General features: G+C 43.8%; 1 long non-coding RNA gene and 8 other non-coding genes across 12 annotated transcripts; all 9 read left to right on the top strand.

The window, feature by feature from the left end:
• Window positions 1–7,353: 7,353 nt before the first annotated feature.
• On the top strand, window positions 7,354–25,553 carry LOC141110750 (uncharacterized). Of its 4 annotated transcripts, none has more exons than XR_012236335.1 (13): window positions 7,354–7,444; window positions 9,421–9,588; window positions 13,176–13,253; window positions 14,044–14,106; window positions 14,467–14,522; window positions 16,388–16,430; window positions 18,463–18,531; window positions 19,250–19,306; window positions 19,683–19,744; window positions 20,105–20,176; window positions 22,273–22,313; window positions 22,502–22,582; window positions 23,988–25,553. It is a non-coding gene; the product is annotated as an uncharacterized lncRNA (long non-coding RNA). The 4 variants fall into 4 exon arrangements; XR_012236336.1 differs by having other exon boundaries at window positions 7,411–7,444; window positions 9,416–9,588; XR_012236334.1 differs by lacking the exon at window positions 9,421–9,588 and having other exon boundaries at window positions 7,368–7,444.
• Window positions 13,878–13,967, top strand: LOC141111561 (small nucleolar RNA SNORD35). Its single transcript, XR_012236448.1, has one exon. It is a non-coding gene; the product is annotated as a small nucleolar RNA SNORD35 (small nucleolar RNA).
• Window positions 14,329–14,397, top strand: LOC141111563 (small nucleolar RNA SNORD50). Its single transcript, XR_012236450.1, has one exon. It is a non-coding gene; the product is annotated as a small nucleolar RNA SNORD50 (small nucleolar RNA).
• LOC141111564 (small nucleolar RNA SNORD50) lies at window positions 16,068–16,135 on the top strand. Its single transcript, XR_012236451.1, has one exon. It is a non-coding gene; the product is annotated as a small nucleolar RNA SNORD50 (small nucleolar RNA).
• On the top strand, window positions 19,093–19,181 carry LOC141111560 (small nucleolar RNA SNORD35). The gene has a single exon (XR_012236447.1). It is a non-coding gene; the product is annotated as a small nucleolar RNA SNORD35 (small nucleolar RNA).
• Window positions 19,532–19,600, top strand: LOC141111562 (small nucleolar RNA SNORD50). The gene has a single exon (XR_012236449.1). It is a non-coding gene; the product is annotated as a small nucleolar RNA SNORD50 (small nucleolar RNA).
• LOC141111559 (small nucleolar RNA SNORD35) lies at window positions 19,945–20,034 on the top strand. The gene has a single exon (XR_012236446.1). It is a non-coding gene; the product is annotated as a small nucleolar RNA SNORD35 (small nucleolar RNA).
• LOC141111565 (small nucleolar RNA SNORD50) lies at window positions 21,935–21,997 on the top strand. The gene has a single exon (XR_012236452.1). It is a non-coding gene; the product is annotated as a small nucleolar RNA SNORD50 (small nucleolar RNA).
• LOC141111558 (small nucleolar RNA SNORD34) lies at window positions 22,360–22,434 on the top strand. The gene has a single exon (XR_012236445.1). It is a non-coding gene; the product is annotated as a small nucleolar RNA SNORD34 (small nucleolar RNA).
• Window positions 25,554–25,987: the final 434 nt, after the last annotated feature.

Genomic DNA, 25,987 nt, shown 5'->3' with positions numbered 1-25,987 from the left:
CGCCTTTTGGATTAACTTGCAAATCCAGGAAGCGATCGTTCTTGGAGTGGCTTCCTTCCCCCTATTTCTGCCCCAGGGTAGAACGAATAATCTGTTTGATGTTCTAAACGAACTTGTGACTTGAAGGTAGCATTTTAGGACTTTGGCAATGTCCAGTTCTTGCAGAGTGCCTGAGAGTGGATCCGTAAAGGTAGGAAGTGCCCATGTTTCTGATAGAGAGGACCAAGAAGAAACTTTTGGGACAAAACCCTGTATTGTCCGTAGTTCCACCCTATCCAGAGGTTATTGCAATTAAAAAGGCTGTCTTGAGCGTTAAGTTCCATAGTGAAGCAGTTTCTATAGGAACAAAGGGATGAGACATCAGACAGTCCAGGATAAAGGGCAAGTCCCAGGCCAGAAAAGATCGCCTTACAAATTTTTTTAACTGCTCTGAAAAATTGAATGACGAGCAACTCTTCTGTCCATCTTCTTTGGGTAGCTGCCGAAATAGCTGCCACTTGAACCTTGAGTGAACATAGACTGAGGCCAAGGTCCAGGCCAGATTGTAAAAAATCCAAGAGGAGAGCAGTAGATGGGTCTGTGGAGGCCGCACCCCTGCTTTCCATGAATAACTTGAATTTATTCCAGTTCTTTGAATACACATAATTTGTGGAAGGTTTCCTGGCCTTCAAAAGAGTTGAGATGACACTAGACGAGCATCCTAAAGACTGGAATCTTTGCCTTTCAATATCCAGACATGCAGATTCAGTTTGTGAGGGGCTGGATGCACGAATCTCCCTTGTGAGAGAAGTTGAGGTAGAATTGGAATCTTGAGAGGCCAACATGCGCTGAGGGATATTGCCCAGGAGAACCATGGCCTCCTCGGCCAGTATGGAAGAATTGTTATCACCTTGACTGGTTCTTTCGACAACCTGAGCAGGAACCTCGAGATCAAGGGCCTGGGAGGGAATGCATATGCTATCTTGCAATTCCATGGACTCGAGAGGGCATCCACTGCTTCTGCCTGAGGATGAGGTAGGCGAGAAAGAAAACGTGGTAGCTTGGCTTTTAATGCTGAGGCAAACAGGTCTATTTCTGGAGGAATCTGTAGATTCAAAATCCAGTCGAAGACTGCCGGGTGAAGAGACCACTCGTTGTCGTCTTGAAAATAACGAGACAGATGATCTGCCTTTATGTTCAGATGGACCGGTAGGTAGACCGCCTTCAGATCCAGCAGATTCCTCTCTGCCCACAACATAATGGGCTCTACTTCCCTCAGTAAAGGTATGCTGTGGGTCCCCCCTCTGCCTTTGAATATACGCCACTGCTGCCCTGTTGTCTAGGTGTATTAGGACCGACTTCTGTCGAAGATGATCTTTCAGATTCACCAGGACTAACAAGGTTGCTCTTAACTCTAAGATATTGGAGACTATCCTGTTTGTTGGGAAGTCCCATTTCCCCTGTATTGCAAAGTGATCGCAGTGCGCTCCCCAACCCAACGAGCTTGCATAGGTGGTTAGGATGGTCCAAGATTGTCTAGGCGTATTAGGACCGACTTCTGTCAAAGATGATCTTTCAGATTCACCAGGGCTAACAAGGTTGCTCTTAACTCTAAGATATTGAAGACTATCCCGTTTGTTGGGAAGTCCCATTTCCCCTGTATTGCAAAGTGATCACAGTGCGCTCCCCAACCCAACGAGCTTGCATTGGTGGTTAGGATGGTCCAAGATGGACATTGAAGTAGACAGGGTTTTGAGATTAGATCCTTCTTTGACCACCAGAGGAGACTTCTCCTCATGGATACTGAGATTAAGATTCCCTGGCACAGCGACTTCCTCTTCCACTGGGCCAGAAAGCCCACCTGAAAAGATCCTCAGATGCCAATGAGCCAAGGGTAGCATCGGGATACAAGATGACGTAGTCCTGATTAGACTCATACAGTTTGATGCTGACAGGTGAGACAGTGTTCTTACATGGGACATCTTCTGGACAATAGCTGCCACTTTCTGGGGAGGAAGGCATACTGTTCCGGCTGAGGTGTTGAAAAGGGCGCCTATATAGATCATCACCTGGGTTGGGGTCAGGAGACTCTTTTCTGTATTCACCAACCAACCAAAATTCTTCAGGGTAGACAGAAGAGCCAATGTTTTCAGACCAGACCCTGATGGCATTAGAAACTGACGCTAATGCTATGGCTGGCCTGCAGGCTCCTCCCGCCAACTGGTAGGCCTTCTTCAGGTCTGAGTTGATGCGCCTATCCAGCGGATCTTTAAAGGAGGCTGAGTCCTCCATAGGAAGGGTGACATTTTTAGCTAGGCGTACCACTGCAGCATCGACCACCGGAGGAGGGTCCAAGAGTACCGAGTCGGACTCTGCTAGCGGATACAATTTCTGCAGATGGTTTAGAGAAAAGCGCTTGTCCATCTTTTCCCATTCCCCTTCTATCAGATCCTTTATTTCTTCCATAAAGGGAAAAAAGGAAAGTTTTTTCTTTAAAAATGGAAAAAAAGACTTGGCCTTCTTGGCCTCCTCCCAACCGATGGCCTGTTTAACCGCGGAGACAAAAGGTTGTACTAGAGAGAAGCTAAAGCCCGAAGGCTCTGATTCCTCTGCTGAATCCTCTGATTCGTCATTCTCCCCTGTTGTCGGGGGAGGTGGCACTGATGCGACCACTGCTGATGATGGGCCAGGCAAGGATTGCTCCGAAGGATGCACATGATCACTTGCTATGACCTGCGAAGGAGAAGAGTCCATTAGCTCAGCTAATGAGTCTTTTACCACTTTCTTTATTAAGTCCGTGACCTGCTGGACTTCAGCTCCTTGTTGATCAGCATAACCTCGTAAGCAATCTTTGCAGATTAGTTTATCTGGCATCGGGGTTGCACCACAAGCTCGGCATTTTTTTGAACCTTCTCATCTGGAAGGACTAGGTGAACGACGTCTTTTAGATGTCGACCTTTCATCAGATCGGTGTCGGGAACTAGTCGACCGACTGTGAATGGAGCTTGACCGGGACTGTCCACTGTGATGGCCCGAAGTCTTATTAGACATGTCTAGGCGTAAAGGGCTGAAACGAGAGTAACAGCGTAAGACACTCTTGCTCAAAAATAACAAATAAAAAGTGCTTTCTTTTTTCCTTTTTTTTTTTTTTTTCTTTTAAATTAGGTGCGAGCCCTTACCTAAGGAATCGAGGGTCTTGATCTGACGGCGGCTGACTCATGACCGTGGGAGCAGGCTAAGGGTGACAAGTAGCAGAGCAAACACTAGAGAAAGGGAAAAGGGAAAGCTAATAATGAATGGGGAGAAGACAGCCTTCCCCCCAAATGTCAAAAAGAAAAAAATCCCCCATAAAAAACCCTTTTTTCTTTTTTATTTATTTATTAAAACTTATAGTTTCCAAAGAAAAAGAACTCACCATACAAATGATGCACTAGAAGAGCACTCAAGAGGCTGGACCTGCTGGGGGAAGCCTAAGGTTACAATGAGAAAACCTGAACTTTAAAGTGTGTAAGGAGGGGTGGGAACACCCATCCCCCTGACTCTAAGCCACCCCTACAGCATTACCTAACTAAGGGCAAATTTTTGTATTTTTGCCTATAACCAAGATGGCGCCGCGAGCGTCAGACGTCTGCGCATGTGCCGAGCGGCCGGGAGCGCCGCCTGGCCCACCAGCAGCTAAGCAGGAAAGAAAAGACAGATTACAGTGGCGCGTTCTCGCCATGGCGCTCCACATGCTGACAGGCACAGAAGGAGAAGGGCCAGGACCAGCACAGACAACATGAGCAAATAATGGGTAATAAATAGGTAAAAGGAAGCCCTTACCTGCCCCCACTGAAACCATCAGCTTAGCCTATAAACGCAGCCCTGAATGTTCCAAGTTAGGAAACGCTGCTGCCCCAAAAGACCCTGAGAAGGGGCTCCCCTCTTTTCAGTGCTATTAGCAGCCCAAGACAGGGGACCGCATCTGGGAGAGGCCTGAACCCAGACGGAAACTGCGGCAGAGGTAACGGACCCGCACTGACTATCCATCAGGTATGAGGAAAAAAAGGAGAATGCTATTGGGGGGTAGAGTTGTCTTTTTTATAATGTATTAACTATCCTGAGGGGAGGAGTCCGGGGCGGAGCTTATCACAGGTATGCTGCCATGGAGGCACCAGGAAATGAGGTTTAATGTAGAAAAATATAAAATTATGCATTTGGGTGGCAAAAATATGAATGCAATCTACTCACTAGGGGGTGAACCTCTGGGGGAATCTAGGATGGAAAAGGACCTTGGGGTCCTAGTAGATGATAGGCTCAGCAATGGCATGCAATGCCAAGATGCTGCTAACAAAGGAAACTGAATATTGGCATGCATTAAAAAGGTGATTAATTCCAGAGATAAAGCGATAATACTCCCACTCTACAAGACTTTGGTCCAGCCTCACCTGGAGTATGCTGTCCAGTTCTGGGCACCAGTCCTCAGGAAGGGATGTACTGGAAATGGAGCAAGTACAAAGAAGGTCAACAAAGCTAATAAAGGGTCTGGAGGATATTAGTTATGAGGAAAGGTTGCGAGCACTGAACTTATTCTCTCTCTGGAGAAGAGACGCTTGAGAGGGGATATGATTTAAATTTACAAATACCATACTGGTGACTCCACAATAGGGATAAAACTTTTTTGCGGAAGGGAGTTTAAAAAACACGTGGCCACTCACTAAAATTAGAAGAAAGGAGGTTTAACCTAAAACTGCGTAAAGGGTTCTTTACTGTAAGAGCGGCAATTCCCTTCCACAGGCGGTGGTCTCAGCGGGGGGGGGCATTGATAGTTTAAAAAAACTATTAGATAAGCACCTGAACGACCACAACATACAGCAATACACAATGTAATACTGACATATAATCACACACATAAGTTGGACTTGATAAACTGGTGTCTTTTTATCAACTGAACCTACTATGTAACTATGTACACATCTTCCATGAAATACAGCTAGTAAAAGTCAAGGGAAGTAAAATATGCTTTTTCCACCTGTGAATGGGGGAAGTACGGGCGCTGCAGAAGTGGTGGGCTGCCAACCAGGATTTGCAAATGCATCAGGAATTTGCAAATGCATCAGGAAGGGCACTATGTCTTTGTGGCTGTGGGGCACTACTTGTGCTAGCCACTGCACCAGATTGAACTGCACTTATGGGATTCGCCACGTTAACAAGTGTTACTGCAGTGCTGTTTTGTCTACAACCAGAATGTACTAGGCCGCGATGCTTGCCAGTTCACCAGAAGGTTGAGCGGCACTAGTAAACCATCAAGGGGTTAACCCGTTATTAGGGACTATATGGGGGGTACCCTAAACCTGTCTGGTCCTACCACTAACTATCCTAACACTTTTTAGTGTCACAAGTGACACCAGTACAGTGATCAGTGAAAAATCTGAAAACTGCAGTTGGTATAACTGTGAGAGGTAGTCAAAGGGTTAACTAGGGGGGCGATCGAGGGGTTAAAAGTGTTCCACGAGGGGAGGTGACATCTCTTCCTCTGCCTGTGTTTAATTACACAGGCAGAGGAGGCTTTTCATTCGCTAGAACCGATCATCAGGTCTAGGCCAGAAATCATTGGTCTACACCTGAAGATCGATCGGTTCTGTAGCGAATTTGTAAAAATTAAAAAAAAAAGTTATACCAGGCCCTTTGGGTCACAGGAGTCCTGTGCATCTTTTGGTTCCTTTCAGGTCCGAATTCAGCCAAAAATTCGGGCTGAAATCGGACCTGAAACGGTGACGCACCAGACCCCAGCTGTGAGCTGCATGTGGCGATAGTGTGAACCCAGCCTAAATGTGAATTGACTTTTTTCTTTAGAAAAGACATTTTTGCTGCAGCATTCTATACATGCTACAGATGCGCCACTTTACAGGCAGACTAAGCGGACCCCCCAGGCACTATATTTAAATGAATCTTTCATTTTTATTGTTTTACTTTAAGTAGTACTTTACAATTGGCTAGGCGGGAGGTGGTTAAAGTGGTTCGAAAGGCTCAAGGTTTTTTACTTTCATGCATTCTATGCATGAAGGCAGAAAAATATTTTGCATGAAGCTCTCCCCCAGCCCACCCTTACCTCAATCCAACGATGTGCAGAGTCCTCCTCATAGGCTTAGAGAAAGTGAGGAGGGAGCAGGGGGTGGAGCCGGCTTGCGAGTGCCCCCATAGCCAGCGGCTTGCTATGAGGCGCGAGCTAGGAGTCCAGGGAACTGAGAAGAGGAGGATCGGGGCTGCTCTGTGCAAAACCATTGCACAAAAAAGGTAATTATTGCATGTTTGTTATTTTAAAACAATGTTTGATCCTTTACAATCACTTTAAAGGTGTTGTAGAGTCTCATGGTTTTTCACAGGGGGCTAGGCTGAGTCCTGCTGTCTGTGTCAATGGACGCAGCAGCGGGACTCAGAAGCGCACCCGCACGGGTGCCCCTAGTGAAAGTAGCTCTCCGTGGGTGCACTCGATGAAGAGGAGCCAGCAGTGCCACCAGGCACTCCAGAAGAGAAAGATCAGGGCTGCTCTGTGCAAAACCCTTGACATGTTTGTTGTTTAATAAAAAAAGAACCTTAACAACCACTTTAAAGCGGAGTTCCACCCAAAATTGGAACTTCCGCTTTAAGCACTCCTCCCCCCACCCCCTTACATGCCACATTTGGCATGTCATTTTTTTTGGGGGGGGGGGGGGGGAGTGGGTGACTACTTTAGAGAGGGACTTCCTATCCCACTTCCGCCCACGGACCGCCTAGGCTACGCCTCCTCTCCCCTAGGCAGTCCCTCCCTCTCGGCAATCTTCTGGGACACGCGACAGGTCTCAGAAGATTGCCTGTCCACTGGGAGAGCGCAGCCCTACTCGCGTATGTGCAGTGCACGCCCGGCCATGAAGCTGCAAGGGGTCACGGCTGGGTGCCCACAGTTCCAATGGATGCGCAGAGGAGAGGAGACGGACCCGGTGCTGCCGCATAGCTGGACCATGGAACAGGTGTTTGTTTATTAAAAGTCAACAGCTAAACTTTTTGTAGCTGCTGACTTGCAGGGATATAGCATTGAGGATACCCACACACAATCAAAACACTACTGCATTCTAGCATCTATTACTAAATCAGATTCAAAGTTTTAAAGAGAAAAGAGGGTAAGCATTGCAAGCCAGCCAAATAAAATGGTCAGGTCAGCAATGGGGAACTCGATGTTTACGCGTAAACTTCCTTCCTCAGCACCTATGTGCTGTGTTACTATCTACACAAACATGGCTCCAGTCTCTAAAACGTTCCTTTATCGGTCTCGCGAGACGTCCCTCTTTCCAGTAATGGCGATCTGCTATAGGGCCTCAAATCCCTAACATACGCACAGCAACCCTCCCATCTGCCAGTTTCGTGACATCATTTCCTCCCGCTGCTGCTATAAGAGAGGCCCCGCAGTGGGCTGATGTTCTCTTTCTTCCGGCTTCGGCAATGGGAGGTAAGGAAATGTTGTAGCGTGGCAGCGGCCTCCAGTAGAAGTGTGTTGTGTATTGGGACGCCGTAGCTGTGAAAACAATCACCGTTGAAGGGTTGTGTTCGTCTTACACACAGCAGTGCTCCTTGGTTTGCTCACGTGTTCCGATATGAAGGCTCTCTGTTGGGTTGCTGTATGAGCACGTGCGTCTATTATGAATAACTCTGGCCATAGGATTTATACATCCATTGGTCTGATGTAACTATGCAGAAACCATGGCTGGTGCTGCTAGGTACTACTCGCCATATTTCAGTGACTTCGCTTGTTTATTCCAAGTCCTGGGCTCCAAAAACCAGCAATATACAGCGTGGTGCCATTCAGAGAATAACTCCTATGTTCCGAATGCATGCTAAGTGTTCTCTGATTGGACAAGGTAGTGAATGTGATCTGGCGTCTTATTCAGGCAGAAAATGTCCTTTGTATTTTCTGAATGCGTTCTGATTGGGAAGGTTGGACTATCACTTGCTACATTTTGCATTCATTGAGAATTAAAAGTCGTTCTTTGAATGGTGCCTGTACTGTGCAGCCAACCTCCTGTGCTCACAATGTAACAGACCTGGAACTAAGTGCAGATCTCTGAAGTAGCAACTGCAGAGGCTTCCAGGGTGATTGACCAGGTATAGTTACATTGGTCTAATGTAACAATGTATATGCATTACCAATGCACACCTATTAAAGTAAATAATTGTGAAGTGTGTAAGGCATGTTCACATCCCCCTTAGCCTAGGTTCAAGCTTGTGTGATCTCAGACATTGCATGTGATTAGCACCTGCACTGCATGCGATGTCTGAGCAATGTGAGTTCAGACATAGTTGTACTGGAATCGCATGGGTGTAATCACCCATGGGATCCTGTATGACTCCAGTTTGCACTGCAATCTGAATCTATCTGGGGTAGGATTTCCACATCATCCCTTTAATCCAGGACACATATGACTTACGCAGGTTCTGAGGCTGATTTAATGCAGATAATTCACCCAAGTGAGTTTAATTACTACCTTAAAGTGGATGTAAACCCAATGTTGTCCTTTCTAAACTACTGCCATAGGGGTTATCTATAAGGATATACATGCCTCCTGCAAGTATCTTTACCTGTCAAATGTCTCCCCTCTGTCTGTTATGAGACCCGAAAAACTGCAGATTCTGTGGGTGGGTCTGTTGTCTGGAGCTCGGTGGGTGGAGTCGTGATGTCATTAGACTCCCCGCCCACCTCTACACTCCCCTTGTCAATATGCATTTTCTGCTGTGTATTTCTTACACTGAACTTCTGCTATGATCTCTAGCATCCAGTGAAGACAGGAAAGTAACCACATGACTTCAGCATGCCAAATCATGCTGAGGTGTGGAAAAACCAATCCTTGCAGAGCCGCTAAAGAAAAGGGTGGGAATTAAAAAAATAATGCGTGTGTTAGTTTAGTGCACAAGTTATGTAAATCACCTGTCACTCACAGCAAGGGGGAGCATTTGACAATTTTTTTTTTTTTTTTTTTTTTTTCTGTTTGTCACTTTTTTTCTCACTGAACAAAAAAAGAGAATTTCTCAGAGCTGGATTAACTTTGTGGCAAGACTAGGCTCAAATGATCGCAAATCTTATACTCTACGTTATGACATAAAAAAAAAAAAAAATTTCGGGTTTACATCCACTTTAATCAGCCACAGAACCTGTGTAATGTGTCCTGGATTAAAGGGATGTGGCATCCGTAATCTGGGGGTGTCATTAACTTTGTAATGACACCCGCAGCAGTTCACAGAAGGCAGTGTTATCTGCCTGCGGGATCCAGCTCTGGAATCATGCTGCTTCCTGCATCGCACAAGTCCAAACCTGGGCTCAAAGTAGAAGTCTAGTCTAACACTAAAATCTCTACATCTGCAGACAGCCATGATCTAACCTATCTAGTCCTGTGAAGAAATTGGTATACATAACATTTTTTTTTAGTCCAGTCTCCTGCAGCAGAAGCGCTGCACAGGACACAGCCAACAGCTGTGAAATGAATGGGGAGTGATGTCACCTATAGACTTACTATGAGGCTTCCGTTGGCTGCCTCCTCTGCACTCACCTCCACAGCGAAGCTGCCAGCTCAGCATGGGGTAGGATCTGCTTCAGAAAAGGTTTGTATACTGATTCTTCTTATGGGGTTAGATAGGCTAGTGTGGAGGTCTGTAGGTGCAGGAATTTTAGTGTTGGGGTGGACTTCTACAGGAATACTTGTAGATTATGTAGGTGCATGTGGGAGAAAACCATAAACTTGTTCCAACCTGTGGATGGCTTCACCTGACTCTTGTTCTCTTGACTTGATGTGCATACGCTACAGCCTGTGCATTCTGTAGATCTCCCCACTAGTATTGGGGCCTGCCTGTGTGTAAATATACGAAAGGTTATTTGGGGAGGAGGAATATAAAAGGTAAGAACCCTCTTTCACTATCCAGGTGTTTTGTCTATAGTTCTAGGTAGGTGCTAGAGGATTTTTGTAAGGGAAACTGCCAGTAAATTTGGGCAGGCCTATGCTTCAGGCTAGGCCTGCTTGTTTTGATCTGGGGGCAGGGAGTGGTTAGTGCAGCAGTGGGTGTGATCACCTGTGCTTTAGTTCTGAGGTGCCTCCCTTGCTTCCAGGAAGAATGTTCTGGATGAGAGTGGCAAGCGGCTCTTGTGAGGAGCTTTGACCAATCCCCAACTGGAATTGGCAGGGGGCAGGCCTCCCATATAAGCTGAAGTAACAGCCTGCTGGGGAGTAGTTGTCGGCCGGGAGATGTGGAGAATGGAGTGCTAGGTGGCAGCAGCAGGGGCCCCATCTAGGGTGGGGGTGTGAGGCCTGGCGTAGGAGCCCAGGAGAGCTGGGAAGGAGCTTCATCTTTACACGGTCATGGATGAAGTTTTCTGGAACAGAGGGGCTGGAGAAGCTGTCGGAACGCATTTCCAGTTCTCAATCATAGACTTGGGCTAGGAGAAGGTCCTTGAGTGGGCCACAGTGGATTTCTGGATGAGGCATGCCAGGGGAGCTGGGTGTGAGGTCAGAGGACACTGTGGGGAGTGTCAAATCGATGTGGCCTGAGGGTACAGGATTTGCAGGCTGGACTATCTGGGAACAGTAGTCCACCAATTAACACGTGTTAAATTACGAGGCTGCCGGGGAGAGTTACTGCAGACCTCTGGCCTAGTAACAGTGCAACCACTTCCAGCCAGCAACTGGGACTGTTCAGAGGGGTCTCTTTTGTCAAGAGGATGATGTGACAGGAAGAGTAATGATCTACAGTGGAAGTCCCGAGAGCAACAGTCTGCTGGAGATGCGCAGAGAAATGGTCTGCATGGTGTTATGCAGGGGGAAGTGTCTGTAGATATTATTTGTACATCAGTACTTCACAGCGCAACCTATTTTTCTAATTCTTAACTATAATGGCAAAGCAATTGTTCTATAGGCATCCCATATTTCCTTTCCCCCAATAAACAAAACAATGCAAATGACTGTTCAATGTCTCAGAAGTGATAAATGGAGGTCTGGCAGCAGGGTGACCTGGTGGATGTTGGTTACAAGTAGCATCCAAGTGCTACAGATAATGAAGGATTTTGTTAGTTTACCTCACTGTCCGGACAAGGGAACTATGTATGGCTATCATGAGATTGTATTGGGCTGAGTGGAATTAAAGTGATTGTAAAGTCTTGTTTAAAAAAAAAAAAAAAAAAAGTTATACTTGCCGCCTCTGTGCAGTTGGTTTTGCACAGAGCAGCCTGGATCCTCTTCTCTGGTCCCTCTTTGCTGCTCCTGGCCCCTCCCTGTTGAGTGCCTCCACAGCCAGCAGCTTGCTATGGGGGGCACCCAAGTCACAGCTCCATGTCCATTCAGACACTGACTGCCCCACCATCTCTCCCCTGATTGGCTAAGTGACTTTGATAGCCACGGTTGCTTATGGTGGTGTGGCTGCTGTGTCTCAACCAATCAGGGGAGTCCTGGATGGCTAAGACACTTGTGGACATCTCTGGAGAAAGATGGGGCTTAGGTAAGTAATTTAGGGGTGCTGGGAGGCTGCTGCACATAAAAGGCTTTCTATCTTGACCACTTGCCGCCCGCCATATAGCAATGATGGCGGCATAGTGGTTTAGTTATCCTGATTGGACGTCATGACATGATCAGGATAACAAGCCAGGCCTGTGGGGGGCAGCAGCGTGGCGATCCTGTGTCAGTTTGACACGCTTCTTTCCACGGGGGGGGGGGGGGGGGGGGGGGGGTTATTGGGTATGCTGAAGTCATGACTTTTCTGGGTTTTGACTGGATGTTAGTGATCATAGAAGTTCAGTGTAAGATACACAGGAGAAAATGCACTTTGACAAGGTGTAGAGGTGGGCAGGGAGTCTACTGACTTCACAACTCCACCCACCGAGCTCCAGACAACAGACCCAATCAGTTTTTCGGGTCTCATAACAGACAGGGGAGACATTTGACAGGTAAGGATACATGCAGGAGGCATGTATATCCTTATAGGTAACCACTATGACAGTAGTTTAGAAAGGATGAGTGGGTTTACATCCACTTTAAGATAAAAAAAAAATCTGCCTTTACAACTCCTTTAACCACTTGACGTCCAGAAGGATTTGCCAACTTAATGACAGTGCCATTTTTTGCAATATGACACTGCGTTTAACTGACAATTGCACAACCAGTCGTGCAGTGTTGTACCCAAATTATTTTTTTTTATTCTCCACCAATAGAGCTTTCTTTTGGTGGTTTTTGATCACCTACATTATTTTGCACAGAAAACTATTACTTTCTGCTATAAAACCTACCCAATAAAAAAAAAAATCTTGCCTCGGTGATCTGATCAGCTGCCCACTTCCCCCCTCCCCCACAAAAGGTACCAAATGTGGCATTGAAGCTAGGAGGCAGATCTTCCACTTTTGGGTGGATCTCCACTTTAAGACCAGGCCTTTTTTGGAACTTTTTGCTTAAAAGTTTAAAATTAGAATTTTTGCCAAATTACTTAGTTCAACCAGTAGATTGAATGAGAAAGGGCTAATTTCCCTCCATCCACTCTGTGGGTGCAGGGAATCCCTGCTGAGCCATCCTCAGTTGGAATACAGTGATCAATGGTCCTGCTATAGCCAGTGGCACTGATCAGGAAAAAACAGGCAGCCTGGTTGTACACAAGTCGATGATTCAACTTGTGTACAACCAGCCTGACCATGCATAGATCAAAATGTTGCCAGTCTTGCTGCACTGGACAAATTTTGATCCATGTATGTAAGCATTTACAATGTAGTGTAAGGGGCTTGCCTGACTGGACACCGGTTCAGGTTTGTCATATTTATGTTGGTAGATCTAAAGGTGTATGGAGACTGTGTATACCATATGACAGCCTTAAAGTTCACTTTTTACCAATAGCTGGAGGCCTTGTTAAACGGAAACATGGAAACCCGCCGAGAGTCCCAAAGTAAGCATAGTGCAGTCCAGCAATTCCTAGGATGTACACATTGTAGGTTTTGCTTAGATTTGTGGGGTCATGAGACTTAAGCTGGCCATATGGGGGAACCTCCTGTCTATTGGTTTCCAGTGTCCAGCTGCCCTCCAGTGCATCTCCTGATTGCATGGGCAAGCCAGAGAATTAACTGGGCTGCCATCTCTGACCCTCAGAGGCCGGAAGTGCCATCATGACTACACTTCCAGTGCTGGCTGATGTAAACTTTTTTTTTTTTTTTTTTTCCTCAGGCTTTTCAGCATTGAGATGTGGGGACTTGTGGATCCTAGATCTCTCCGTAAAGAGGACCTGCCATTCCCTATTCCAAGGTATGTTTATATTCCTTGTAATAGATATTAAAGTGATCAGAAAAAATTGAAAAGTGTATTACTTGCCTGATCATGGGTTGACTTAGAAGAAGCATCTCGAAAACCAAAGGTAAAAGTCCTGTACAGTTAAGGGGTTGATTTACTAATTATAAGGAGTGCAAAATCTGGTGCAGCTTTGCATAGAAACCCATCATATTCCAGGTTTTTGTCAAAGCTTAATTACAAATGCTAGTTAAATGCTGTCTGTCATTCACAGCTGCACCAGATTTTACACTTCAGTTTTAGTAAATCAACCTTTAAGGCTTGGTTCACACTTGTGCGATCAGACATTGCGTGTGTTTAGCACCGCATTGTTGTGCAGATCACATGCAATGTGTGTGTGCAATGCAAATTCAGCCATACAAACTGGCTGAAATTGCATTTGCACCAAAATGGGGCAGGACCCTTTTTTTTGGTCTGCACTCGCACCTATGCAATCTGATTCATGCACTGGCAGTTTGCACTGTGCTCTAAGGGGGCTATTAACTTTGACACCCCCAGTGGTTCGCAGGTGATAGTGGGAACCAACACTGAATCATGGTTTCCTGCATCGCACCAATGTGAACTGAGACTCAATGTCTCTAATGCAAATGATTGATCTCACGATGGTCTTCCAAGCCTTGGTGGTAAAGGGGCTCTGATGACATGGCCAATAGGCTTAACTGATGCTAAACCCTGTCTCCGTATCTATCTGATAGACCTCTGCTTTCTTCAAGTTATTGAATACTTTTTTTTTTTTTTTTTTTTCCAGGTTGAAAGAAGTTGGAAGTTCAGTTCTATGGACTATAGTAGTGCAAAATCTGTCTGCTTTGAGGTAGGAATGGCTTGTGTTGGCTATAATTCAGTTGCTTTTTTGTGCACTTGATTCTATAGTTATGTGTATTTGATAGATTCTGCTACCAGCACAGGATATTAAACAATTCGACTTGCTGAACACCCTTAAGTGGACAGCCAGTGTAAAAGATACTGTCAAAGCTGTGACTTGGCATTGGTCTTGGGCTTTTTGTTCACTTACCAGTATACTGTCTGTTTAGCTGAACTATGATGAGTCTATCCCGAACCTGAATTGGTGATGACACAATTTTATGGATCTGACTGCTGAGTTCACAACATCTCTAGCTAAAGCCAAACTTGAATGCCTAGGCATGTAACTTAATGGTCTTCTGTCTTACAGGGCACATGGGATTTCAGCCTTGGCTATTGTGGTGAAGCCTTGCTAACTACTAAAAGGTTTGTATAGTCATTGAGTGCGCCATAAAATCCTGTAGTAACCTTTGTTCCATTTACTGAAGTTATTGCCCAGAGCGCTTTGCAAATTGAAGTAGCATGCCTTTCTAGGGGGGAGGGGGGTGTCCCTTTCCCTACTGTAACACTTATTGGGATGCATATCTTGGCTGTGACGCAATTTAAAACCATAAGGTCTAGCTTTTTTTTTTTTTTTTTTTTTTTTAGCTTTACCTTCTATGCTTTTTAGCTTGCCTTATAAGTGTCTGCTGTTAAAGCGGATCTTCACACATTTTGTAAACTACAGCTCTGTGGCTTCTAAATATAGCACCCAGTGCTATATGGACTTTTTTTTTTTTTTTTTTAACCTACCTTATGATATGTGGCCCTGGCCTGTGTTTGGTCCCTGCGGCTGTGGGCGGGGATTTTCATCACTTCCTCTGATCGCCGCACTCTCTCCTGGGATCTCGTGTCATTCATCCCAGGAGTCAGTGCAGAGAGCTGCCATGAAATCTCACGTGATTTCAACAAACAGCTGACGGTGCTCCATATTGTGTTTACTGCGCATGCGTGAGATCGGGGATAGAACGGGCTGTGCATGCTGGTCGATCAGCAGCACCGCATCCCGGAAGAGGATGCCTGTGCACTTCACATGCCCACAGGCAAGATGACAACCATCAAAAGGAAAATGTATAACTTTGTTTTCTCCAAAAAAAAAGAGCAGTAAGCTCTAAAAACGGAACCAGTAAGTTAGATATTTTAAATATATCAAACATTGTCATTTTGCCAAAAAAAAAATTGTAGTCAGGTGGGACCCCGCTTTAACCTTGTTCCCAGTCCCCACAAGCCAGCAGTCATTGCTTGGCATTTCCAAGAAAATTAAAACTAGACTCATGCACTGAGTAACTTTTATTCAGCAGCCAAGGTTGTGGAAACTTTTTAAACTACTTGTCTAAGCATATGCCAAGCAGCCATATCAAGCTCCAGCCTGTATTTAACCCTTTTGCTGACATAGCTCTTATTTGCACAAGTTTAAATCCTTTTAGCCCTGACGATTACACAACTCCCAAAATCTTATAAATTCTGAGACCCCCTAGAGGATAAAATGTTGGCAAGGCCTCCACTTTTGTCACATTTGTAACTTGTTACTGCCCAGGTCTAAAACACTTAATTTTAGAGGCCTAAACACAAATTATTTTTTTACAGGTTCTCTTTAATCACATCCAGGGTGCACTTTCCCAGGTTGTGGCAGCACCGCTGCCCAAATGCTCCTATTCTAAAAGTAAACCCTGCTGCTTGCAGCAGGGCTAAATGTTTAAAAGGGCTACCTGCCCAGCACCCAGAACATCAGGCAATGGGAATTGGGCATCCCTTGTATCTTTGTGTACTGAAAGGCTGAATTGGCTCTGCTGCACTGACTCTGCTTCCGTCCTGGTTTATTTATCTAAGATGGTTTCCTTCAGTTTGACTTTTGGATGGTGGAGCAAACCATCTGGAATGTGCAGCTTTCTTGACTAAAGATTTATTGCGATAGTCATGTGACAGGTATCTGAACAATGATGAGTCTATCCCGAACCTGCATTATGATGACAAAACTATATGGATCTGACTGCTGAGTTCAGTAGTAGAAATGTGACCGTTTAATGCAATAGTAAACTGCAGCTGCTTAAAATTGTATAATGTGCACCAGTAACATTCACCCTGAATGCAGCCAGGTATAACTCCTAAATGGTGCACGTTTTATGAGATTTATTTTACATATTGGTAAAAATCACTTAGCGGTCTTTACTACTGCTTTAATGAAATGTTACTCAATGACCACTTGGTACACGTATTGCTTATCAACAGCCTACACTGTTATTTCTTTGCAGAATCTGTCAGAACTTGTTGCAAAGTTAAAGCTAAACGTTATTGGTGAGTCTTATTAAAAATATATAAATTTTAATATTTGTCAATGATTTGTATTTTATGTACGTTGTTTGATTTCTGAGAAAAGCTTCATATTCTGAGACAAATTACATATAACATCTTGTATAGTGTTTTTTTTTTTTTTTTTTTGTCTACCCAATTTTTTTAACTTGAGGGTTTTTACCCCCAGTGTCAGCACATGGAGCCTGTGTCCACGGGAATAATGCTTGAGGCCTGTGCCTTTCCAGCTGAACACTTATGTTAAGTGATGGTTGGTATTCTGTGTGTCTATCCTTCATAGTCTTGTGTAAGCCATTTAACACTTACATAATTTCACAAAAATAAAGCATCCGAATCCCCTTCCAGAGCTGGGAGGAAGAAATTCCCCTCCCACTTCCCTGACAGTGATTAGTCAGGTGTAATTCATAAGCTAAAAATACCATAGTCTATGAGCATGTAACTCATCCAATACCTGGGATATAGGTATTCCTGGGCTATCAAAGACCCCCCCCCCCCCCATAGCTTATTACATTTTTTTAAGCACCCCTAATGTCCCTCACCATGAGGGGGCAGGAATGAAGTGACACCAGATTACTGGGATTTGCCTACTAAAAGGTGTAACTTCAGCCATAACCCAGCAAACTATTTAGGATCTAGTGAAAGTGGAATTATGTATTTAAAATATCCAACCAATATCTGTGCAATGCAGCACACCTTCAGAACATGTGTGGAGTACCAGGTGAATTCCACACCAGGCAACATGCATCTAGGCACCACCCAAATCAGAATAATTTTTAGTTTTTCAGTATGTTCTGCACAATAAAAATTCTGACAGGACCAAACATAAGGGAACAAATAACATGCATCCACTGTTTCATTAATTCCCCTAAATCTCCACTCTCTGTGCTTTACAAGGAGGTTCAGTGCTGCAAAGTGGGTCTTGGAATAAAAATTGGGAATTAACCCTTTAGTAGAGGTAGCAGTTGATTCAATCTGTAATAATGGTGCCCTGCTCCATTCTAAGAGCATTCTTCTCAACTGGCAAAGTGTGGGTCTGCCTGACTTACTCCACTTTGCTCAGCAGAGGATCGATCAGGTCCTCTATGGGGAGATCAAATGAAAACGACTGCCCATCTTTTTTTTATTTTTTCTTTGGCTGTGATCCACAAGTTTTTTTATTTTTGGCGTTCTAAACTTCTTCCCCATGGGAATATACTTTGCAGTGAGGTCTGTCTTTTTGAATAATTCCCTTTTCTATTATATTCATTGATGCCAATATCCCCTCCCAGCCTAAGACTTGAAGGGCAGCCCTCATCTTGGAAAATTTGCTCTCGGTTAGTGTTTTTTCTTTCCAGTATGTGCTTGTTGCTTACAGCCAACATTGAATGAAATCCTGTTATGATCCCTGCTACACCCAGATGTGTTATATGAACATTGGTAATGAGCACTGCATGGTTTGAGATTACCAGGTCCAGCAGAGCATTATTCCTAGTCAGGGCTTCAATGAACTGGACCATAAAACTCTTCTATAGGATTATACATTTTTGCCCTTTAACTGTTCCTGCAGTGCTGTTCCAGTCAATTTCTGGGTAGTTAAACCCCCTCCCTCTATTATCACTGTTGCAGCCCATTCTATCTCTGCAAGGCCCACATTAACATTGGGAGGTCTGTAACAAACTTCAATGATTACATTTGTAGTATGCTCACCCATAATGCCTCATCACTCAATCTAGGTCCTTTTCACTCTGAGATCACTTCTCACACACTACCCCCTGTTTTACCCTGTCTTTTCAAAAGAGCATAGCCAGGAATATTAGCTCAGTTGTGAAATGAAGCAATACCAATTAAATCAGTTCTCCATGCACCAAAGCTTCCAACTGACCTATTTTGGTTGGCCAAATTCTTGCATTGGTGAGAATTTTTTTTTTTTTTTTTTTTTTTTTTTTTTTTTTTTGATATGGTTAAACTTGGAAGTGCAAAAACTGAAACATTGCTTTTTGGTACACTTAATTTTTTAGGTTAATATTTTTTATTTTAGGAATCCAATGTAGTCAGCGATCTTGACTGATCATGGCTTCACGTAAGAGGAGCATCTTGAAAACCAAAGGTAAGAGTAGTCCTATACATTTAAGGGTTTTATCTACTAACATGGGAGTGCAAAAATCTGGTGCAGCTCTGCATAGAAACCATTCCGCTTCCAGGGTTTTGTCAAACCTTAATTACAAACACTAGTTAGATGCTGGCTGTCATCCTTTGCTCACCAGATTTTGCACTCTTCAATTTTAATAAATCAACCCCTAAGGCTGGGTTCACACTTGTGCGATCAGATATTGCATGTGTTTTGCACCACATTGCTGTGCAGATCACATCTGTTTGCAATGCAAATTCGGCCATACAAACTGGCTGAAATTGCATTTGCACTAAAATGGGTCAGGACCCTTTTGGTCTGCATTGGAATCTGATCACATGGTTTTTCACACCTATGCAATCCGATTCCTGCACCATTTGACCGTTCGCACTGTAAACCGATCTGGGGGTGCCATTAACTTTGGGACCCCCAGCAGTTTGCAGATGTCAGTATGCACTAGTGTGTGTGTGTGGTGGGTAACCCTGCGATTCAGTGCCAGTTCCCACATCACACCAGTGTGAACCAGGGCTCAATGTCTAATGCAAATGATGTTTTTCTCACGATGGTCTTCCAAGCCTCGGTGGTGAGGCTCTGACGACATTGCCAATAGGCATAACTGATGCTAAACTGCATACCTCTATAAATGGAATAACTTAAGCAGAGGTCTGTCATATATTGAATCCTCTTTATTTTCTAGGTTAAGTTGGAAGTTCAGAGTTCTATGGACTACAGTGCAAAATCTGTCTGCATTGAGGTAGGAATGGCTTGTGTTTGGCTATAATTCAGTTGCCTTTTTATATACTTATTCTATGGGTATGTTAGATTCTGCTACAGCACAAAATATTAAACAATTTCACTAACTGTAGCTTTTTTTTTCTGCTTATAAGTGAGCAGCCAGTAGACAAGATGCTGTCAAAGCTGTGACTTGGCAGTGGTCTTGTGATTTTTGTTCACACACCAGAATGCTGTCAAATTAGTTGAACTATGATGAGTCTATCCCGAACCTGAATTTGTGATGACACTATTTTATGGATCTGACTGCTGAGTTCTCAACATCTCTAGCTAAAGCCAAACATAAATGCCTTGACATTTTTTGCCTAGGCATGTGACTTAAGTCCTCTGTCTTGCAGGGCACATGTGATTTTAGCCTCGGATATCGTGTGAGCTGGTGGAGCCTTTATAACTACTAAAGGTTTGTATAGTCATTGAGTGCACCATAAAATCCTGTATTAACCTTTGTTCCATATAGTTATTGCCCAGAGCACTTTGCAAATTGAAGTAGCATGCCTTTCGAATTTTTTTTTTTTCCCTCTTGGATAGAAATTGGTAAATGAATCAGTGCTGTTTAGATGTATGTGATGGAAGGGCTGTTGGTGATTGTAGATCATGCAGTGCAAATGATGTCTATTCTCACGATGGTCTTCCAAGCCTCATTGAAAAGGCTTTGACGATTTTGCCAGATGGCTTTGCTGATGCTCTGCAGAATCCTAGTGCAAATCTTGGTACATCTATGTTTTAAGTAATATAAGTAAAAAATGGTTTTCCTACACAGGTTGTGATAATGTAGATTGAATCTAGTGTACCTGACGCTGTGCTTATGATCTAAGGATGTCCTAAGTGTCAGGTATGTGGGCTTCTGTTTTGTTATGTAACCATAAGGTCTAGCTTTTCTGTGGGGGTTTTTTTTTTTTTTTTTCCCCCCCCCCTTGTCTGCTGTTAAAGCAGTAGTAAACTACTAAAAACATTGCAAGACAGTAACCTAATACTAACACATTATAAAATGCTTGCCTTAGAACGAAGCTCGCCTGGTCACCGGAGGGAACTAACATTCCCTCATTTCTTCTGGGTGCACGGGCTCTGGTGCTCTGAGTGGCCAGAGCAGTGATGACGTTACTCCCGCACATGCACGCAGGAGTCCTTCATTCGGCATGAGCCACTGAAGCGGAATATCTCCTAGACCGTGCAGGTTTAGGAGGGGATCATTTTATCATAAAATGACCAAGGGGGTATACAACTGCTTTAACCAAGTTTCTCACCCCTACAAAAGCCAGCAATCCTTGCCAAGAAAATTAGAACTGGACTCAATTGCACTGAGGAACTTTATTCAGCAGCCAGGGGTGTGGACATTTTTTTTTAAAATTGCTTGTCTAAGCACGTGCTGAGCAGCCATATCGAGCTCCATTCTATTAACCCTTATGCTGCCAAAGCTCTTTGCACAAGTTTAATTTTAGCTTGGAAGATTGCACAAAACCTTAGTCTGAAAGCAGACACCCTACTGCAGGGGTAGGCAACCTCGGCCCTCCCAGCTGTTAAACTATACATTCTGTCATGCCTGTGATTGGTCTTGCAATGTCTCATGGGACTTGTAGTTTCAAAACACCTGGATGGCTGAGGTTGCCTACCCCTGCCCTACAGGATAAAATAAAAGCTCTTCCACTTCGGTCACATATTTCCGCCCAGGTCTAAACTCTATCATTTTGGAGGCATAAACACAATCTTTATTTTGCAAAAGCTGAGGTTGCACCGAGCAACCCAAGATGTCAAACCCTAAATTTGCATGCACCTGTGAATCGGCAACAAACTTCAGTAGCCTATATTTTCTGTAGGCAATGCTTTAAAAGCCCCCTATAGGTCATCTGTTTTCTGTTGGAGGTCTGGTGCTAGAATTGCTTACTGTCATGCACGGCAATGTAATATCTATTGCAATCAATGTTTTCATGTGTAGGCACATGTATATGTGGGAGCTCAAATTTTATTTAAAGGGGATTTTACAATTTTTTTTTTTTTGTTTCCCTTTTTCATTTCATAGACAGTCCCTGATGTGGTGTTTTTTCTTTGGTAACAGGTTCTCTTTAATGTCTCCCCTGTGTACCACTGAATGTAATGCATTATGTTCTTTACTGGCCTTTATGGCCAGAGAAACGAGGACAAGTGGTGTCATACACATCGCTTCTGGGTCAGCAACAGGATGGGGTAAAGACACTCGGCTCTCCTCCCCTCTACCTGGCAGCACCTGCTATGCTGGGCCTGCAGATGGGCAAACGGAGCCTGGGAATCGTAGCAGTGGGGGGGGGGGGTGCACTTTCCTGGGTTGTGGCAGCGCTCCTGCTCAAAAGCTCCTATTCTACAAGCAATCCCTTGCAGCAGGGCTAAATGTTTAAAAACTATCTGCCTGGCACCAAAACATTGGGCAATAGCAATAGGGTATTTGTGCACTGAAAGGGTGAATTGGCTCTGCTGGACTGACTCTGCTTCTAATGTATTCCTTCCTGGTTTATTTATTTTTTTTTTTTTTTTCTGAGATGGTTTCCTTCACGTTTACTTTGGGATGTGCAGTTTTTCTTGAATGAAGATTTATTGTGATGGTCATTAACGGGTATCTGAACAATGAGTCTATCCCGAACCTGCATTATGATGACAACTATATGGATCTGACTGCTGAGTTCAGTAGTAGATCTGACCATTTAAAGCAATAGTAAACTGCAGCTGCTTAAAAAAAAAACCTGTAAAGCAATTGCATAATGTGCTAGTATGCACCAGGGACATAACTGGCTGCATTTAGGGTAAATGTCTCCTAAACGATGCATGTTTTAGGAGATATTCATTTGAATGCTAAAGACTTGCTTATTAATCACTTTTTACTACTGCTTTTATGAAATGTTACTCAATGACCACTTGGTTACACGTATTGCTTACAGAGCCTACACTTTTATTTTGCAGAATCTGTCAACTTGTTGCAACGTTGAGGCTAAACATTATTGGTGAGTCTTCTCAAGTGTGGTGTGTTTTTTTTTTTTTTTTTTTTTTTTTTGTCAATGATGATTTGCATTTTACCTACATTGTTTGACTTCTCTGAGAAAAGCTTCATATTCTGAGACAAGAAATTGCCTATAACATCTTGTATGTTTTTGTCCACCCAAATTTTTTAACTTGAGGTTTTTACCCCCAGTGTCAGCACATGGAGCCTGTGTCCAGGAGAATAATGCTTGAGACCTGTGCCTTTCCAGTTGAACGCTTATGTTAAGTGATGGTTGGTATTTTGTAGATGTATGGTGGTGAAATGTATTAAATATATTTTTACTCAATTTGTAGTATACTTTTTTTTTTTTTTTTTTTTTTTTTTTTTTCGCCATACATTCAATGACAACATCAGACAAGAAAATGAACAGACCACTCATCCCCTTCCCACTCCAAATACCCCCTCACCTGATACACCAGCAATTGTTTATAGTGTAGTATATGTTGAGCAATACCCCCTATATTGTCCATTATACCACCTCCATTAATAGTCTTGTGTAAGCCACTTAATACCTAAATCTAACTTGACAATACACTAAAGCACCCTAATCTCCAACTTCCCTGCCAGTGCATAGTCGTGTGTAATTCATACCCCATAAAATACCATAATCTATGGAGAAGAAACACCTGGTGGGAGCCAGGATCTTGGGTGGTTTCCTGCCGTAACCCTTTTGTGTGAAAAGCTTGCAATCCTCCCACTTTCACCTGAGGCATCTGGTGTGTCCCTGTTCCGTCAGATATGGTGACCTGTCAGAATTGGTAATGGAAGTGATGTCTCGTTGCCATCTTGCTACACCCCACACTCCTCCACAGTAACGATGCACTGAGAAGGGGCAAAGTGGACATCTTGTTGCACCCACCAGAGTTTTGCATTCCACTTATTTTTAACAGAAAACTGAGCTTATAAAGTGAAATACAGTATTTAGAAATTGGATGGACTGTTTAGATGTTGAATTTTAAAAGCAGCGACAAATCTGATCTCTGACAGAACACCTGCTTTTAAAATTCAACATGTAAACAGTCTGATGGATTTCCAAATCCTGTGTTTCACCATATATGCTCAGTTTCCTGTTAAAAATAACTAATACAAAACTACAGTGGGTGTAACAAGATGTCAGCTTCCCCTTCTTGGTATGGTGTATCGTTAATATGTAGTGTGGGGTGTAGCAGGATGGCAGAGACAGAACATCACTTCTGTTACCAATTCTGACAGGTTGCCTAATCTGACAGAACATTCCTTCTCCCTTTTCTATGTTTTGGGTGGTGGTTCTGGGCATGTGCTGCCATCATGGTGGCTCAGAGCTCCAGCCCAGAAGTGAGACAGGTGGAGGAGCGGCATCATAGAGCAGACACACTGCATCCTTTCTAGCTGCAGGATCTGGGCTGGTGCCTAATTCTTGTCCAGCATTAATGGAGTCTGGAACTGGTGGAGAAACAGCCATAATGCATTCAGCCTGCGATAGGTGCACTATCTGAAGGGAGAGCATATTCACTCGAGTGGGATTATAGAGGGGTGGCAGCACTTTTGGGGGGGGGGAGGGGGTTTCTTTGCCATGGTTACTTTTTACATGTCTGTAGCTTATATTTTTTTTTTTTTTTTTTTTTTTTTTTTTTTTTTCCCGGGTGGGTTTTTTCAGAATTGCAGCTGCCAGGGACTGTGGCATATCTGAACCAGCAGAGGGGGAGATGAGAAGAAAAGCCTGAGGAAGCCCCAGGTGGATCTTTTTGCTTACAGAGAAAATATAATGCTTCATCTATTCACTGACACAATGGATCCCTGGGTTTTTCATCTAGGGCAGGGGCACCCAACTGCTACCCTGGATTGCACGTGTAAGACAGGATACTGCTGGACGATTGGTGTTGCAGACTAGTCAATTAGCTGTCAGAATGGACAGCAACATGGAGAAAAATAGAGATTGAGGAGGAGCCGCTAGAGCCATGGTTAATGTATGAGATTCTGATTGGGGTCTATCTGGATGCTGGTGATATCTACACTTGGCCACCTTTTTTATATACATCAACCTTTTTGAGCTTTATTCTCCCGGAAGGACTATTTATTGCCCCGGTTCATTTGCTCTTTGATTTTTCACCGTTGCAGTTTACCCTAACCGTTGTAGTGACCTATAAGGGTACACATCCTCTTGGTGACATTTCACACTTTATTTTGATATATTTATATTCATGCTCTTATATTGTACACTTCATTCTTTGATCCTGTTTGCACTTTATTATTTACATGTTGAGCTATTGTCTGTTGCATATAGTGTGATGGGGGAGAAGGGATGAAACTTGCATAGAGACCTCATTACAATGCCATTTTGCCCCCAAGTCTCTTATTCTCTGCTAGGCCAGTCTGTGGGTAAAAACTGGAAATGACAGACATAAGACTAGAGAACTCTATTAAAATGCATTCAGGTCGATGGGTAGAGGAGACAGAAGGAAAAAAAAAAAATGCATAAACAAGCTCAAGAAGTAATGAAACTAAAAAGTTAAGGACATGCTATTAGAGCAGAGGAGAATATTATATAAACTAGAGGACCAGGAGAACCAAAACAGAAGAGAATTTAAGGATTCCTGCCTTACCAGAAGAAAGAAGACCTAAGAAAAATAATACAAGTTCCGGTTATCCCTGGATGGGCAGAAGAAGATGAACTTTGGCAAAAATTGTACAGAGTTGCTGGGAAGGCTCCCCTGACAGGGGGAGCCTGCGCTGATTGTTTATCAGTGCAGCCCCCCCCCCCCTCAGATGCCCACACTAGACCAAAAGGGATGTGTATGGCCATCCACATGTGAAAAATATGCCAATCAGTGCCCACTGATTGGAACCTCAATATGTGTGTCACCGGCGCAAAAAACATTCAACAGAATGGACTAAAGGTCCTGATGACGCATACTATGATGCGAAACGCGTAGAGGCTGCTGGGATATTTTGCACCACGTGAGCGGGCACGTCCGTAGCTGGTTGAGATGGGAACGAGATTTTGCACCACGTGAGCGGAAACATCCGTAGCTGGTGGAGATACGAACGGGAATGAGGGGTGAAGCGCAAGCCGGATGCGGGGACACTCGCATCGCACACAGGCTGACCACGCTATTGAATGACACCCGTCCCTAACTGCTGCAATAGCTTAGTACCAGCTCGAGGGCACTTTTAAATGTGAGTGTACACTTGTATTTTATGATAATAAATAGTTTTAAACGCATTGCGCAATGATCGTTGTCCATATACTTTTTAATGAGGAATACCAAAGCTCAAGCATAGCCGGTGGGGAACGATAATAAGGTGGAGTGGTTATCCCATTAATGAACCAAAGACGTATCATAAAAGAAATATCTGGTGAGTGGCCGATCTAGAAGGTGGTGGTGTCACTAAATCACAAATGAAAATAGAAGATACACAGCAGCACATTAAGAGAGGAATTTGTACTTTTTTTGCACAAGGACTTTGTGATATATATCTTGCATGTCAGCAATGTTGATTGTTGATATATAGATTGGTGATTTTATGCTTTTTGTTAAGTGGAATTTAAAACTTGGAGGGGAGCTTTTTTTTGCTATTTTTTATTTGTATAGTAAACAGGAAAGTAATGTATAAATATGAGTGGTGTATGATATAAGAGTAGCACACTCACACATA

Source organism: Aquarana catesbeiana, linkage group LG10 (genome assembly GCF_042186555.1).
Source record: "Aquarana catesbeiana isolate 2022-GZ linkage group LG10, ASM4218655v1, whole genome shotgun sequence".
Taxonomy (NCBI): Eukaryota; Metazoa; Chordata; class Amphibia; order Anura; family Ranidae; genus Aquarana; species Aquarana catesbeiana.
The sequence above is the reverse complement of the archived record's forward strand: the minus strand, read 5'-3'. Positions and strand labels throughout refer to the sequence as shown.